This window comes from Cyprinodon variegatus, unplaced genomic scaffold (assembly GCF_000732505.1).
Source record: "Cyprinodon variegatus isolate N-32 unplaced genomic scaffold, C_variegatus-1.0 Scaffold66, whole genome shotgun sequence".
Classification (NCBI taxonomy): Eukaryota; Metazoa; Chordata; class Actinopteri; order Cyprinodontiformes; family Cyprinodontidae; genus Cyprinodon; species Cyprinodon variegatus.
Window position 1 is genome coordinate 259295 of NW_015150519.1, and position 18566 is coordinate 277860.

The 18566-nt window shown below is 39.1% G+C and overlaps 1 protein-coding gene across 10 annotated transcripts in view; it reads left to right on the plus strand.

The window, feature by feature from the left end:
- The first annotated feature begins 1698 nt into the window (after positions 1 to 1698).
- LOC107082981 (DNA-binding protein SATB1-like) overlaps positions 1699 to 18566 on the plus strand; it is a 77362-nt gene continuing 60494 nt past the window's right edge. For 2 of the 10 annotated variants that reach the window (XM_015371890.1, XM_015371892.1), the window contains exon 1: positions 1700 to 2260. The gene's annotated coding sequence lies outside the window, so the exon portion shown is untranslated. Of the gene's footprint in view, positions 2261 to 3755; positions 3790 to 16399; positions 17324 to 18566 lie in introns of those variants that run through there. The other 8 variants (XM_015371883.1, XM_015371889.1, XM_015371886.1 and 5 more) reach the window with 7 other exon arrangements.

Here is an 18566-nt window from a genome sequence, read left to right on the forward strand (position 1 = left end):
GCTTCTACAGTACTCTACAAAAATGAGGCTCACCGGCCCCCTGGTGGTGACAGTTGGACTCACACCCAAATGAATGGTTGCATTAATCAGAGGCTGCATTCAAAATCACCAGCTGTTGTCATCCGCGATGAAAACATCCCCAACTTAGCATGAATTTATAATTACGCAGAAAGCAAATCTGAATCTCTTTACTGGAACTTTTCAATTCCCATTTAGAGTCTCCCAGGAGAAAGAGCTGGTGTGAATCATTCACAGAGATTCAGTGTGTGTGAGGGAGATAAGATTCTTTCTTTTTTTCTTGTTTTCTTCCCTTTTAATGCAGATCTCACATACTTCATAGTGAAACTTTTTGTGGAGTCCCAAAACCACAACAAATGAACTTTTCGGAGAACTATTTGCACACATCAGTTACTATAAGGACTCCAGAGTCCCTGCATCTCCTCTGATAAATAATCTCAGCATAAGAATAAAAAAAAGTAAATTCATTTCAACAATGTCCAGACTAAACCATCTCAGTTTATTATAAACCTCCCCACTCCTCCCATTCTAAATTTAACACTGAGTGTAAATGAAGTGTAAATGTAAAAACGGATCAGTGAGTTGTTTGTGCTAGAAAACACGCACGTATTGGAAGTAAACAGCTGCGTTACCTGTGGGCTCCTGCACACCTGCTACTGCAGAGCAGTTGGCCTGTGCACAGATGCAAACTGTCAATCATTTTTTTTCCACGCAAAAAAAAAAAAAAAAAATCCACGCACACACACTGGAATATGCACAAAAGTTCTAATGCGTGGCACAAATTAGAAAACAAATACAGTGAATGCGCAGACTTATTAATATGGGATAAACACAGAGAGCAGAGGAAGCCCAGCCAACGCACAATTATTCCATTCATGCACAAAGACTTTACCTTTAAAAAGTCTTTAAACCACATCAAAAATATTATGGTGCATAAAATCTGAATAAAAATCAGGGGAAAAAAAATTTGAGTTTAATAAATCTAAAATACTCTAAAAAAGGACAATTTCATTTATAAGAACCCGAAAGTAATAAAAATCCCCACCATTTGCAGAAGGTGAACCAAATAAAGTCTTTGAATTTTTTTTATTTTTCCGAAATCGGCCCATTTACAGTTATAGTATAAATTACAATTATTTACCTAATCTGTTCTCTGCGTCTTCTGGTTAATAATAGTCTTTTAAAATAAAATTAAAATAAATAAACTTAGATATGTGCGTAATAAACATTGAATTTTTCTGCTCCTATCTAATTAATAAGGAATTCCTATTAGATTATCTTTTTTCTTTTTTTTTTTCGCATGGCCCTGTGTGTTTGAGGAAAATAGACAACAGCTGATAAACTCAGCAACGACGCATTAGAAATGTTTCCTGCAGAATGAACCGAATAATAATCAGGATATTTTCCTATTAAATGCTTTGTTCAATTAGCGAAATTAATGAGATAAAAACGGGCAACAAGTATTTGAGATAGCATTTTTATTTATCACTTTTTACGCACTTTTATACTATTTCCTGCAGCACTCCTTCAGCCGGTGATGACTGAGGGTTTCGCTCAGGTGTGCGCAAAAAGGAAAAGAAAGCGCAGCGCAGCAAACTGCGCGCACTCCACTGTTTATCAACCCTTTGTTTTTATTCACTTCTTTTCGTTGTTTTTTCAACCTTCCACCCCTCCTTGACATGCGAAGGTGTAGCGTGTAAATGTGAGAGTGAACGTGAGTGAATGAGTGAGTGAGTGCGCTCTCCTGGCGCGCTCCGCTCTCTCTCCCCTCCGCGCGTCCCCGGATACCAAACTGGGGCAATGAGACGAGCCGCGCCGCAGCTGGCAAATCATCGATTTGAGCATCATGCAAACGGGGAGGGGCGCTTCATTTACCTGCCACCCCTTCATCTCAAAGCAGCCCTCCTTCCTCACATGCCGCCACTCTTCTCTCCTCTCCTCCACTTCACCCACGCTGCCCGCAGCGCACGGTTGTTTGCGTTTCCAGCGCTCCGTGTGCGCTCCTTCAACTTCAACCTCTCCCCGCCTGTGCGGTCTCCACAAGACCACCCCCTCCTCCACCTTCACCTCCTCCTCTTCCTCTTTCTCCTCCTCATCCGTCGGACTTTTGACTTTTCAGAGCAGCTTTTCCTCCCACAGAGCAGTCGCCTATTTTTGGATCTCTCGCAGTGGAGCGCTGAAACGGAGAGGCTGTTCAACTTTTGATGGAAAACAGGAGGTCGAGCGGCTGCTGACTTTAAAGGTACGGTCCCTCATAGCCGCACATGGCCATCCTCAGCCGGTCCGGGGTCATTTAAAGTTTAACTAAAATCAAATAATCATATAATAACAAGCGTTATCAACGTCTGCACCCTTAAGGACATTATATAATCACAATTTTCATCCCAAATCTATAATATTTTTAATAAAAAAAGTCACCAAGAACGTTTATTTTTGATAATATCATTTATATATGCTTTTAAAAGTCTGAGGCTATTTAAAAGAGGACAAGAGGAGGATTAAAAAGTGAAATAAAAACTAATTAAGATGATATTTTCTTATATCAGTCGTAAAGTTGTTGAATGCAGGAAACCTGTTAAAGTTGGACAAAGTTGCTCCACTTGTGCAAATGTTGCACACCTGTCACCTCCAGCTCCCTTCTTGCTTTGAAAGACATTTAAAAATCTTTTCTTCTTTAGTCAGTGTCTGACCTCAGGCCCAAAGGTCTATTCCTTATTTGAGTCTGATCTTTATAATCTTTTCCACATAAATAATGCAGATTCTCCTGCTGTTTAAGAGGTCTAAACTTTTGCTCTTAATCCATAAAACAGGGATGTTACATTTTATATAATCAAGTTGATTTAAAAAACTAAGGATGTTTTCTGGTAAATCGTCAAGAAACAAGCAAATATGTGCGAGAACAAACAGATAAACATTTATAAATGTGTTGAAGTTTAATAACAGATGCACCAACAATGAGAAAGAATTATGATAAAGGAAGTTGTGTTTGTGGAACATCTGGATGCAGATATAGAAAAGGCGTGCAAAAGCAAAGCTGCTCAGATGCTTTTTAAAATGATTTTATTTTTAACCTAATAAAGTTACAGTAAGCTTTGTGCATCTTAGACTCACCTCATTTCCTCTCTGCTATCACTTTCTCTTGACCGCTGTATGATCAAAACTTTTTTTTTAAAGTTTTATTTATGCCATAGTTCAAGTTAGAGAGCCTCTTCTTGTTTTTCAGCTTGACTTGGTTTCAGGCCGTCCAGTTAGATACAGGTTGAGGATATAGAGATGATGCCTCTTCTCTGTCACTGTACCGATGAAATAACAACCAGAACAATGTGCAGGTTGTGTGTTTTTTTTTAACAGAGAACACACAGAGCGATGTAGGGGGAGCGTGTGTTGTTGTCTCTGTCATGCGTGGGCACCTATGTGGTCTGCCTCCTTTTAAGCGTCTCACTCTCTGCTCCTGTAGAAAAAAAAAATAGCTGACATTTCACACAGGCAGTGGCTCGGCCACTGGCTTAATCAAGATCGTTCATAAATAGACGTCAGCAGAAATGCAGGTATGACCTGATGACTCATAGACCTGAGATGTGTCACTCAGCTCAGATCGAGTTATTAGTTGGGGATTTTCTTGAAATAATCATGCAAACAATTGTGCACCGCTGAGACGAAGCGTGGCACTTTCTTTTGCATCTGAGAAAACAGGTTATGGCAAAGAACCGGTGATTTTTCTCCTTTTATCTTTGCAGATCTCTGGCAGCTCAAGGTGCTGTGGCTTATCTGGTCAGTACTGTTGAGAACAGCTACTCACACACATACACCGACAAAAACAGCCCTTTTCCTGTCTCGGGCTTGCCATGTGTCACTTCTTGTAACAAAGTCCTCAAGAAACAAAAGTTCTCAGTATTACTCCTCGGCTTTGAGAGAGCTCCTCTACAACCATTGTTTATCAGTTTGTGGTCATGAAAGTGGCACAAAAAAGACATCTCTTTCTTTCTCATACACAAATACAGACATGTCCTCAGGCCAGCACATCAACATATTTCATGAAATCTGTAAACTTGTTTGGCAGGAATGATAAGAATCAGAACACGAGGATGGCTGAACATGACTGCTAGGTCACAACGGCGCAGCGGCAGAGAGTAAAACATCTGTCAGAGCTTATTAACCGTGTGATGAAATCCCGTTTCTGTTCTTACGATAACCCCTCTGTGATTTACAGTCAGCACAATGATCTCGGAAAACAATTATGGGGTTTCCACCTTTCTTCTTTTAACTCGCAGGTATAACCTTTTACACTGGTTTGGTTTTATTTTCATTCCGACTAATCGAAACCAGAACTCGCTGCTTTTACTGTACCTTTGCAGTGTATGACCAGGAAGTCAGTTTGTGATGTGCACAGAGACAGCTCTGCAGCAGTAATCCCAAGCTGTGTTTGTAATCGGTTCAGTCCTGCACGGACAGTGTTCTTTGGGAATAATCTGATGGTTGCCGAGCTCCAGAGAGCACAAGAGGAGACGGCAAAGTCGTTCCCATGAACACAAGGGACCAATTAGTGTAAGGGAAGAAAAAAATAACTATTTCTTGTGTTTATCTTTTATTTTGGTTGCTTCTGATGCACAATCTATTACTAAATAGCAGCTAGAAGTAAAGATACAATAATGAGGATTTTTCCCAGTATGGATTTCAATTTTTTCTTTGAGGTCTGACCTCCTATTTTTAAATCTGAGCAAATCACAAAAAATAGGAAAACTGTAACTGATGTAAATGTATTTGAGTTTAATATAATAGACCTGTTCATCGTTAGCGATTAAAAGTATAATTTCTATAAAGGAAACATCAGCAGACTTTCCGTTTGTAGATGATATTTAATATATTGAAAGAAAAAAAAATAAGTTTGCGCCTGTTAAAGTGCCTAAAAATTAGAGACACCCTAAACGGGCCATCCAGGCCGTCTTTTTTCCAATTTTCTGTGAGGTCTCACCTGCCAGTTTCAATTATGATCAGATAAGAGACGAGCAAAATCCTTCAGATCTAAAAATATTGTCACTTGTTTATATTCCAAGAGTTAAAGTGAAGGGATTAAAAAAATCCTATGCATTAAAACTAATCTAATATTCATTTGTTTTATCAGTTTATACATGTTTATGCATTTATAGATAGAAAATCTTTGCTCTGATGTGTCTGACCTGTGGCTCAGCAACAGCTCAAAGAGATTCACATGTTTTTTTATCTATATGCAATCATCCAAGCATGCATATCTAACCTTTGGCCGAGTCTTTTTGAACTACAAAACAGTGCATAAAAGTGCAAAGCTGCTGGTAGTGATGTGTGAAATATTCACAGTTTTTTTTTTGTCTGATGCAGTGTTTGAGTAAAAAAAAAAAAAGATTTCTTTCATTATATATATATATATATATATAAAAAAAGATGATCCAGAACTAATTTTAATTCAAGTAATTAGTGCATCTCAATCTAAAAGGATATGTATTTTTTAAAAGAAAAAAATATTAACCAAATCACCCATTTCCGTCACTATCTTTATCTCTTACTGAGACTTTTCCTGAAATTCCTGCAGAAAAACGTGTTCTCCTTCATCTCTCTGGTGTTTGCGCAGATTTTAGAGCTGAGGCTGATATCTCATCTAAAACCATTAATCGTCCTTCTTTGCCACCTCGATAATTATCGCTGTGGCAAAATAACAGCTCAGCAAACAGTGAAATTATACCTGCGGTAGGGAGTGAAGTAAATACCTGTTTTAGCCGCCAGCAAGTGTATTTATTAGACTGTCGCCAGTAAATAAGAGGCCTGTCTCGTTTCTTTTTTTTTTTCATGTGTGGCTCTTTGGGGATTCGGTGTGTGCACGCTCCTCTGTGCTCTGTAAAACTACTCTGTCAGACTGCTAATAGAGGAGAAAGATAACAATGATTTTCTTCCCACAAACCTCATCTATGGCATGTTGCAGCTAGTTTGTAAAGAAGGAAAAAAAAAACTGGGCAAGTTAACTGTGATTGCTGCATTCCTGGACTCAAATATATGAAAGGTAACCCCCCCCCAACCATTTGTGCTGTCAGTTACAGATGTGCCACCCTGGTTGTAGACTCAGAAGCTGCAGCTCATTTAGTGAAACTTCTTAGTAGGAATCATAAAAAGACAGTAAAAAGGGGGGGTTGCATTGTTGTAGCATGTTTAATTGCATTTATTTTGGTATGTTTTGCATACTGTTGATCCAGATTCCTTGGCTTGCTGATAAAAGCCTGACATTGTCTCTGCGTCCTCAGAATGGGCTCAGCGAGTCCTGCTCAGGGTCCGTCATCTCCGTTTCGTCACGCTCCTCCAAAGTGACATTCCTCCTGCTGGCTTCTTTTCATTCTGCTTCTTATTTCCTGCAATTAAAGGATGTGTGCATGCAAGTTTTTTATGATTCAAATCACATTACACGTCCGTCCCACCATATAGATTTTCTGGGTTTTTTTTTTTTTTTTTTTTTGCACATCTTCTTTTGTTGTGGCGCTTGTCTTTATCCAATCTGTGTAGGTTTTTTTTCCTGAACCCTTTGTTTGGAAGAGGAAGGGAAAAAAAATAAATAAGGAGAGCGATTTGGAGGAAAGCGCATCCCGCTAAGATCAGGTTGTTAATACCCACCCACGTACCCCAATGAAACAATTTCAACACACTGTATTCTCTCCGCCTGACACACACACTTTGCTTTAACAACTGTTTTGTTCGTCAGGCGATGGATGATTTATCCTTTGACAAGGGATTAAATCTGCACTGAAAAATATGCAGATAAAGAGGCACATCTTTTAGAAAGAGCCTCTTATTAGGAGCAGTTTGCCTTCATTTCCATGCAGATCCACTTCTTGGATCACCTGCAACCCTTTTTCCTCAGGATTGCTGTTTAAAAAAAAAAAAAGTCCCCAGCATGACATGTTGACCTTTATCACCCCTCGCTCACAAAGCCATCTCCTTATCCTCCATCTCACGCACACAAACACTCCTGTCTAGCTGGCTCTATTAATTGTTTATTTGTTGCGATCCACGAGACAGAAATTAGAGTTTAATTATTCGGTCATGTGAAGGCCGGACCGTCCAGGCTGCAGTGGCAGAAAAGTAATTTTCTTTTAAAGAAACTGCTCCGCCTCTGATGCCTGTTGATTGTCTGGCAGCTAATTGGTTCTGTAATGTAATAAAGGAAGAGCTGAGAGTTGGGCTGATAAACAGGGTGGCGAAGGGAGAACAAGTTTAGGACACAGGTTGATGCTATTGAAGAAGGGGGGGGGCTGTTTTTAGGTTTTCAGAAGGGGCGGCGAAGACTGCACGCCGAAGCCGAGCGGATGTTGGTGTATGCGTGGGTGTTGCTGCACGTACAGTGCACGCCGCGCACATTGAAGAGGTGACTTGAGATTGGAGAGCTGCGGTGCGACAACTCGGCGGGGAGATTGTTGCTGGCTTTTACTTGCAACACAAACAGGTTTGGTGTTTGTTGGTGCAGCGCAGAAGGCGGAGGCCAACCGGCACTAGCAGTTGATGTCAGCTGATCTGAGAAGGAGACCACTTGTTCTGCTTCTAATTCTGTCTGCTTCATGTGATTATAAACCAATTAAATACTGAGGAGCCAACAGTCGATCCCTTACACCCCCCCCACCCCTTTCTATTCTGTCTCTGCTGTCTTCTTCAACAGCAAAACATAAACATAAATTATGAAAAATAGCTTTTTTTGATATGATTCTTATTAACCTTTGTGTCCACCTTATTTGTTGACCTATCACATTCCAGTTTCTGTAATAAAGTTTTATTTTTATACTCTATGGGAAACAGTTGCTGTTTTCTCTAAGAAGATAACACTTGACAAACGATTAAAGGGCACATCATGTGTATAATTCTTATTCATGGTAAAATAAAACGAGGAACTGTATGTTCTACATTATTTCTCTGTACCTCATTTGCTAAAAAAATACCCAATTTGGTCCGTTTTTTCTTTTTTTCTTTCCACTTTTAATGGCTGTCTGAGCTTGTGTGCCCACCCACTCACAGAGGCGTCTTTTTGACATATTCCTCAACAGATTTATTAAAATCCTCTAATAAATAACACCATTATGTTTGTGTTATTGTGAGAGATTCTTCAGAGTCAAAACGGGTGGCGGAGCTTAGCCCCCATGCTGTTTGTGTTTGCCGCTCAGACTAATTTGTATTAGGAGGCAAATAATCGTATTAATGCACATTAGAGGCATCATAAGTGGCGAGCATGAAGACATCACAGACACCTACGTGCTGCGAGCGGCGGTGCCGCTTCGCGTGACGGCGCTAAATAAAGACGCTCCTCAACACTGCGCCAACTGTGATGTTTCTTAGTCATGTTTTTCCTTTTGTGTTCTAATTATTGGTGCCTTTAAAAAAAAAGGAAATTGGCTTAATGAGAAGTAAAGATGAGACCTTAACCAGGAAGGCCAAAAATGATCGATGGTGAAGTGTTACCTGTGATAATACACACTCTGCAGGTGGTGCAGATATTTTGTCATTTCTAATGAGGCCTTTTTCATTCCTAGCCATGGGGAGTATAAAAAAAAGGAAGACAATCTTGCCTGCACACAGTGGATGTAGAATCCAGAGGCCTGTAAAAACCCACCCTGAACAGAGCTAAATCTGCATTCAGCCCATGATTAGCACACAACAAGGCTAGTATTTTTAAAACCAGCTTTCTGTGCTTCAAAGCCCATTTTTTTCTCCTCTTTTCTGCGAGGAAACAAAAAACCGCTATACGTTAATTGATAATCAGCAGTGTTGATTCCGTGGTGCATTCATTGCAAATCTGTGCCCTTCTGGATGTCAGAGGGTTTCCGCGAGGCGTCCTCCGTGCCAAAGCTTCGCCTGGCAGTGACGGCACCTGTTGGCTGGTGCCAAGGGCTGGCAGGGGTTATCAGCACTCTCTCTGATGGCGCCCGACAATCGCCGTGGAAAATGACTGCGGCTGTTTGCGTCATGCCAGAGAGAAAAAGAGCATTTGTCGACAATGGTTCGTTCGCTTTTCACCGTCGCTCGGCTACTGAGAGCGGCCGGGGAGGGGGCGGGGAGATAAAAACATGCAAAAGACATCAAATGTGACATCGAATTTGTAAAACATGTGAACATGCATGATGTTTTGCAGCAGTGCTGTGAAAGTCAGGGTGTCGCAAAGCAGGAGATGCAGGGAGAGTGATGGCAGTCGGTATCAGGGGCAGACAGAGCAGAAACAGAGGAAGCTGTGCAAATAAAACAAAAAAAAATAACAGATTAAAGGGAAAATCTCAGCTTTATAAATGTGACTGTTATACCAACCCAGTGTCTGCTGAACTGTTACACAAGTAGACCTCTTTTCTTCTTAAAGAGGCACAGATTAAGTGATCAACAACACTCTCCCAAACTGGCAGAGAGCACTGCAAAGATGCAACCAGATTAAAACCTGGATTATTCTATCAAATCTGTTTTAAAGATCAATGTTTTATTTGTTCAAGACACTGTATTATCAACGTCTGCAAATTAATAATCAAAATGAGAGTAGTTCTATTCTTATTTAGGGAGAAATGTTAATGATTTGGAGCCAAGATGCAGAATACAAAAATAATTTATAACCAGAAAAAACTAAATATTTTGCAGTGGCACTCAGTGATTTTGAGAGCTATATATAGATTTAAAATATATAGTATTCTTTGTATTTTAGATATGTGTATATATGTGTATATGTATATATATATCTATATATATATGGATGAGATAAATACATATATATATATATATATATATATATCTCATTTTGAGTGATGACATGTCCTTTTGCTCAGTGTTGTAACCACACTCCACACCACATCTGTGTTTAGTTTACAGTGTTGGCATTTTACCGAAACCCTGAACATTGTGAGATAAAAATTGATGGTGAATCTGTGGAGCGGCCTCGGTTTGCTGGTGAAGACATCTTGGCTTGGGGCGGGAGGGGAGAGGGGGTCTAAAACCAGCAAAGCTCTTCCCTCCAGTTTACTGTGAATAAAAGCCACAGAAGTAGGGCCCTTTTAAAATTCAGACACCCCCTCCAAACTTCACACTCAACCAGGTGTCAACCACGATGTTGTTCCATCACGGTCGAAAGATGAGTTTCACATTGTAGTTTTTCCGTTGAAAGCTTCGGCCCTTTGCTGCCTTTTTTTTCTTCTTTTCTTTCTTTCTTTTTTTGGATCCTAATGTATTTTGAGATGAACAAACTTTTGACCTCTGTACAGAAGTGGGTGAATTGAAGATTTAGTTTCACATGTGCCTGACGATACACCTATGTGCTACTTTTTCTGTTTTTAATTATTCAACCTATTTTAAATTTCTTTTTTAATTTCTCTTTTAACTGATCACCTTTTTGTAACTCCAACATAGCACTCCGTCTTCCTCCCGAACCGAGCACCTCTGCGGAGCTGCCTCTTCGTTCTGACTCGATTTAATCACTACTCCCATCTTGTCTTGTGCCCTGCAAAGATTTGACATGAAAGAAGCGGCTTGCACACGCCTGACCTGCTGGGTCGCCTTAAAACCTCTGGTACTGCTGTTATGATAGGTACACAGGCTTCCTGTTTTCTGTTGGTTTCCTGTTTTTGTTCTTACGCGACCTGGACAAAAGTGGCTTCTCACCTCTTAATTGTTGCAGCAATTAAGGAAGCAAAATGCAGTATTTTACATAGTTAATCTTTTGTATCATATCATGAAACTACTTGATAAACAGCATTTTGCCAGAATTGTGGCTTTTATTAAACATCCCACAGTAAACTGTTATTATAACCCCCCCCCACCAATGATTATATACAAACACTATATCCCTGTTTCTGTTGTCTGTTTCAACAGATTATCTCCCCTGAAATAATTGCAAAAATAACGTCAATGTCCAGCTGCTTCCTGAACATTTTGTCCTCCTTCCTCCTCGAATGTTTGACAGTTCAAACGTTTGTTGACAACATCAACAGAGATTATCCTGCTTCATATTTTGGGATAATCTACTTTGACATAATGGAAGTACTGTTTAAAGTTTATAAGGCGACAGCAGTAGAGACTCTGTAAATAGCCAATGTTTGAGATGAATTTTTATTACATTTTGTGTTTTTTCATCTCTATTTCATTTTAACGTATGATTTCCTAACTTTTAATGGAAGAGCGACAAGTATATATCTGTATCTACCTTAAACAACATGATCCATGAAGATGGAAAAATATTTAACTGATGGAGAAACAAAAATACCCTCATCAAAGTTATAGCAACTATAATCAGATAATATACGATAAATAATAATAATAATAATAATAATATAATAAAATAAAAAGTTTTTTTTCTCCTATCCTTTTCTATTTAATAAAAGATTGCTTATGCTAGAAGACAAGACATAGTTGGATACAAGTAAAATAAAAATCTGTTTGTTTCAAAGTAAAAAATCTCTACTGTAGTTAAATGCCTAAAGTTAAATGGTTATTTCATTTTGGCCACTTTTGCCCAATAAATGTTGGTGAAATAAAAATGGTAAAAGCAATTCCCAAAACACAGTCAGATTGTGTGTGTGTATCTATAAATGTAGGACCGCCTCCCTCTAATCAAGGCGATTAAATATTCCCGTGTGCACAGTCTGAGATCACACCACCGTGGACATGTGGGTGTGTGCAGGAATGCATGGTCGTTTATGTCTCTGTCTTCTAGGTGTGTGTGTGTTTCTCCACCTTCTCCACTTTTACTTTTCTCCACCAGGACTCTTTGTATCTTAAAACAGGTGGATATGCTCCAATAGAGAGAGTTATTGCAGTCTGTCTTTTACATAAAAACTTGCACTCCTCCAGGGGCGGCCAGAGGTTTTATTGGGGTTAAGGGAACATTTGAATTGGGAGCCACCAGAACAACACCATGCTCAACTGGTTCCACATTTTTCTTTTAGGGTACAATGTTTCACAGTTCACTGAGCTTTTTATCTGTTTGATAGCGTCTCTCTTACATTGTTTTAAAAATATGTAGTAAATATGTGGAATCTAAATGAAAAAATGATGTAGGATAAGTTAAATCCTCTGATGAATTAACCTCGCAGAGTAGTTTTGTACAATGTTTTAATGAGGAAAAGGGGAATGTTTAACCTTTCCTGCTCATAAAAATATCAAAATTAGTGAACTACTAGTGAAGTAGGGCTGCAACTAATGACTATTTTGCAAATCGATTAATCTGTCTATTTATTTTTTCAATTAATCAATAAATAATCAGAGAGCAACAGGTTTGTTAAAGAAGAATTTTTGCAAAATTATACCAGGTAAAACTAAAACGTTTCCACTTTAGGAGTTCTTGATAGAGCATACTGACAGACGAAAAAAAGATGTTATCTTAAATGCAAAATGTTTATATTTTTGTTTACAATTTGGGTATAATTGATGCACAAAATGGGTTTCTCTGTCAGCTAAAGGCTTGTTTATAGAGTTTCTACACTCCAGTTAATGAATAATCGATTACTAAATTAGTTGATAATTATTTCAATAATCGATTATTCAAGATTAATCCGATTAATTGTTTCAGCCCTATAGTGAAGGTTTATTTAAGAGCTCTTACAACATGATCAGGGAACCTGCACCAAGCATTAATACAGGCTGTAGTAAATACTGGATTAGTTTCATTACATGAATCGATGAAAAGGTAACTATAAAAATATAAAAATGTTTCAATGCATGAGTTTGATCTTCATTATAAGAATCCATCTTGACTAACTCATTGGAAACTTTAGGCTTAGAAAATAAAGCAGCCTCCATATAAGAAGACTATTTGTTCATAAGCAAATATCGGAATATTATTGGGGGGGATACAAAGCTAAACCTAAAACTCAAGCTTTTGTTTATCATCAGCCTCAACGTGCAGCCTTGCAAACCTCAGTAGAGCAGTAGTTGAAAAGTCATGCTCAACTGCATCATAAAAAAATCACTCCATGTTTTTTTTTTCACCCACTATTACTGACATGACAGAAAGATTATTGCAGAGCATAACATGGCGGTGCTGAGGGTTTAGCACTGTTACAAGCTATAAGTAGCCACCATAATTAAAACTCCTGACAAAGACGGTTGTCGTGAACTCAGAACTTGGCTAGTCTATTCTCACGTTTTTATAGTCGTATGTGCAGTGTGAGTTAAGCAAAGAAACATTCTTAAAAAACTAGGATTATGTTTGATGGTAGCAAGACAGATGTTAATTTAAACAAACTATTAGGAATCAACCTTTAAGCTTTGAAAAGGTTGATGATATTCTAAAGTAAAAGATGGTAGACTCCTCCTTACAGGAAGTCCTGTCCATTGCAGTTTGAAATCTTGAATAAAATCAATAAGATATATGTTAACATTTTAGTTTTACATACCTTTGTGAATAAAAAATTCCTATATTTTAGTTATTATGAGCATCTTTTATTGGCCATCATTTTAACTTCAGAAAAAATATCAATTATAACAAATTTGGAAATGTTTTAAAACTGCTATTCCAATATTGACAGATCAATAAAAAAGTAGACTCATTCTTATAATATTTCAAAGACAGTCCAAAATGTTCATATTCTGCTGAGAGCTACGAGCAGCTAATATCTGATCTACAACGGATCATCCAATTAGTATCAATCTTAACTAATGGCTGGTTCTGAATTAACCAAAACTAAATGTTTAAAACTTGAAAAACCACTTCATGCTCAAAAACACTGTTGTGGTTTATGTGAATGCTATTTTAAGAACTGTTTAACTGTCAAGTTTGTGTTGGTTGGCTATTTATAGGAAACCAATAAATACTGTATGTACAAAGGAAATGGAAGGTGGAGGTGGTGCACCACCAATAATCTTCTTGTGTGAAACATGTACTCAGAACAGAATATGTAAAGTTAACCAGAGTAACTTTGTTATAGATAATTAAGTCCGCCTTCAAGTAAGTTTGTTAATGTCTTTTTTTTTTATACAACTTTACTCTTATTTGCCAATTTTATAAAAAATCCTATATCCTTTTATCTGTTTCAAACAGGACGATAATTCTAGGCGCACTGCCTCCTTCCTCTGCATTATCTGTACTTTTCTATGTAAATATCCACTAAATGCAAACATGAAAATAGTTTGGAGTTTAAAAGATTATTACTCACATACAGCTATGACAGTTTGATGATAAAAATGTGGAATTAGGGATGTGATTTAGTCTTTTGGTACAGTAGGTTCATCCTCTGGGACAAACCCTCCTAGTTGATTTATCAAATCATTTATACTGAAAAGGGAGAGTTATCTACTAGACATAAAATCATAGCAGCTTATAACCTTTTTAGCCTGACTTCAAAAAGAACCGAAGAAAATAAATTAGTAGATCTAAAAATGAAAAAAAATCGTAAACTAAGTATATTATTTAGACCATTATATATGGTTTGATTTTCTGTTTATTTTGGTTAATCGTGATAAATTGAGATTACAGAAAATGAAACTAAATTCAGTTCTAAAAATTATATAATGTTTTATAGAAGCAATTAAAAACAGGCTTATTCGAGAATGTAAATGTTGCATTATAGCTCACCTAATTAAATTAACTTAAAACAGTTCCCCAAACCTTCCATGTATAGGAAAAGCCATTAAAGACAATTCGAGAATATAGATGGAAAGTTCATTCGATGGAAAAAATGTGGCAGAAAAGTATGTGGCTCAGGGCTTACCACAACTTTCAGCTGGTTGTGAAGCAAATCTCTTCAAAGAATTTGATTGAGATTCGCAAAGCATGGACTGCAGCTGGAATCAGTGCTGCAAAAAGCGCAACATGCATGATATAATTAGGACATGGACTACAACTGTCAGATTCATTTTGTTTAGCCAGTCCTGAATCAGAGGCAACTTCAGAAGTATCTTAATTGGGTTAGGGAGGAAAAAGGACCGGACTGTTGCTCAGTAGTCCACAGTCCTCTTTCAAATGACAGCACATTTTTCATCTTATTTAGAAATCAAGGTCCCAAAGTCTGAAGAAAGAGCAGGAAGAAACAGAATCCTGAATGCTTGAGATCCAGAGTAAATCCTCTATTTTCAGTGATGATTAGTGGAGCCATGTCACCTGCCTGTTTTGTTCCGCCATACAGTATTTTAATTCATCCAAAGTCAGCACAGCCTCTGCTATCCTCTACTGACGAGCTTTATGGAGATGCTGATTTCATTTCCCAGCAGGATCTGGCATCAGCCCACACAGCCAAAACTACCAAACTTGCTTTAATGAGCATCGTATCCTGTGCTTGATTGCCCAGCTTGCTAGTCTGACCTAAACCCCATGGAGAATCCATGGAGTACTGCCAAGAGGAAGATGAGAGACAAGAACTAACAATGCAGACAAGATGAAGGCCACTATTAAAGTAACCCCCGCTTTTGTTGCAAAAATGGTGCCACCCAAGTATTAAGTGCACATAATGTAAATCCCTATGATCCTGGGGTCTGAGGTCTGGATACTTCCACAGCGTGCATTCAAGGTCTCCACAATCCCATTAATGAACTCATTATTTTGTGGGAGTGTTGGACTAGTGGTTAGAGCAGTGCGCTTTTGCTTTGAGAAGGTTGCAAGTATCAACTAGTAGTAGCCTCCGCTCTGGGTTCCTTAGCAAGACCCTTAAACCCACACTGCTCCCCGGACGCCGCACAATGGCAGCCCACTGCCATGGGTTAAATTCAGACAATGAATTTCCCCATTGTGGGACAATAAATGGATTAACTTTTTTTTTTTTTGTTTAGTATGAAAGGAGAGACGTATTTGACAGGAAAGGCACACCAGACCTCAAGGGCAGGAAATTAAGACACGTTTTTGCTTAAATAGTATTTTTTATTTTGGTTCAATATTAGTATTATGTTGGAAATCGAATTTGGCGTTTTTATTCACTGTAATTCATAGAAAAAAAAAAGCATTGGCATACATACTAAGTGGTTAAATCATTTTTAGGATGAGCAAGTTTAACTTGTTGTTATTTTAGAATCAGAATCAGAAATACTTTAATAATCCTAGAGGGAAATAACTTTTGTTACACGTATATATATATATATATATATATATATATATATATATATATATATATACACGACAAACCACACAAGATAATAAAAATATAAATATACACACATATAACTCTTCTATATATATATGCGTATATAACTATGCATATTAATCACTGAAATAACTGTAAAGTGCTTTGAGATGAGATGTGTTGTGAATTGGCGCTATATAAATAAACTGAATTGAAATGGAGAACTTGGAGCTTTTTAATCTTTAAAAAAAGTCGTAATTAAAAAAAATCTGAACTATCCCTTTAAGCTAAATCGTTTGTGTAAATGTGCTCTCGGTCGCCCCCCTCTGGCCTTTAGGGGTCACAAAGCGGTCTCGTAGTTCGCTAATACCTCGGTCTGGCTCTTTTCCAGTCTATGTAATGTCTCTCACCTCCAGATAAGGATTTATAAATATATTTATCCCCCTCTGCCGCGCTGCTGGAGATGAGGAGGAGAAAAAGGGGGAAAGCGCAGGCGGGCAGGCAGCACCAGCAGCGGGGAGAGCAGAGCAGTGAGGGGGGTGGGGGGGTGATGAGTCAATACAACTAATAATTTAATGGGGACAGAGAGGGAGAGACGGAGTGAGAGGGGCAGAGACAGAAAGAAAGAAAGAAAGAGAAACAGAAGAGGAGCTCCGTCCGGACGCCAATCCCCATCCAACAGACAGGACGCCTCCTACTATCACCACCACCGCCGGCGGGGGCTGCTCGCCTATCCGTCCACATCGAGGCTTTATCGGCTGTTACCCGGACCGCGCGGCAGCGGCGGCGGTGTGGATGTCGCGGAGCGAACTAGAGCCGAACTCCCCTCTGTAGTTGTAACCGATGTAGCCGCGGTTAGAGGCGGCTATAACCCGCTCACTCTCCGCTAAATGTCGCCGGTTTCACAGCTCTGAGTCTGTTTCCTCCAGCTGGACGGAATGAGCTAACGTCGAGCAGCGCTCACCGATGCTCGCCTGTCGGGCTCCACATCGACCCTCGCAGCGGCTCACAGACACCGGCTTGTTGTTGTTGTTGATCCGCTGCGCTGCCGAGAAGAGCCGGAGGAAGCGGCTGGTTCATCTTTCAGCTCAGCCTCCTGCTGTCATGCACACGGAGTCCGACTAAAGAGGCAGGACTCAGGAGTTGCTATTTTTCCTCCTTTCTTTTTAATCTTTTTTTTTTTTTTAAAGAAACATTGTTTCTACCCTGGCTAAACTTGAAGGAGACGCGTTTTCCAGGCGGTGTTTTATGTTCTCCAGAGCTGAAGTTCTAGGATTCAGGTTGGTTTTCATCCACAGTGTTATCACACCATGACTACAGGGAAAAGCAGAAATACTGGCTTACACAGCGAGACACACGAGCCACAACTCTATGCTGTCTTTAAAAAAAAATATATAAACCATATTCTGTCTAAAAAGGGTGAATAAAACCCTTTTTATTTAGTATGTTTTACAGGTGTCAGTAGAATCCAGAATCCTAACTGCTGCTGCTTTTTCTCCAATCAAGTCAATCCTGTTTAGAAAAGCGTGGATGTCTAAATTGTAATTATAAATCTTTTATAAAGCCTACCAGAATATGTTCTAGAACTAATCTAGAGCCAGCAATTTTTTTTTCTACCTTAAAAAGAACCAGGTTGGGGATTAAAGGTCAGAACTGAAGTTGTTTCAATCAGCAATCCCTTGAAAGCTAAAATCAGATTTTATGATTTAACTTTACTTTAAGGTTTCGTTGCATTTTTATTTTTCTCTCAGTAAATTTTGGGTCTAAATGCTTCTAAATCCTATTCTCCTCATCCATCCTCCCCTAAACTCTGATTTGCCCCATTTAACTTTTTCTCCTGTTTTGTGTTTGAAGGTCATTTAAAAATCCTGACCTGGATCTGGACAGCATCCGGCTCTGGATTCCTCCCCAGCCCCTTTCCTCCTCAAATTAGTTTGCCTCATTGCATGTTATGAATGGGGGAGTTCATGATCTTTTGCGTGGGGGTGGATGATTTTGCCCTTTTCTCTGGTTGAGCATTCCAGCTCACGTCCGTCAGCACCCCGTTAACCTGCACGCATCATTACATTTTCCACCTTAACGAGTGAGATCGGATTGAACCAGGATTGTGCTGAGCTGTGTCCGAGCTCTGAAGCACCTGTGGGTGCTGCAGCCTTCCCACATTTACAATTTCGATGACTGCCCTTATGACTCAGCAGCTGCCTGCTGTCAACTTTCCTCGAGCCACGTTGTCCCCGCCGTCCCGGGCTCGTAAACTTACTGTGGTGTTTAAAAAACTAGTGCTTTGGTTGTGAAATCTAAAAATAAAGTTCACACCTGTTGAGAAACCTACATGTCTGTCGCAGCAGTGCGACGCCGCGGCCTTTGCTTCCCTTTACCCTCCTGAGCTGCAGCATGGACGTGAAGCCACACGAAGCAATGACTCAGAGACCGAATTGCATTAGTTTCCTGCACTGCTCTGCAGAACCTCCAATCTTCTCACTGCATGCAAACCGAGCAGTATGCCGTCACACATTTAGTCGT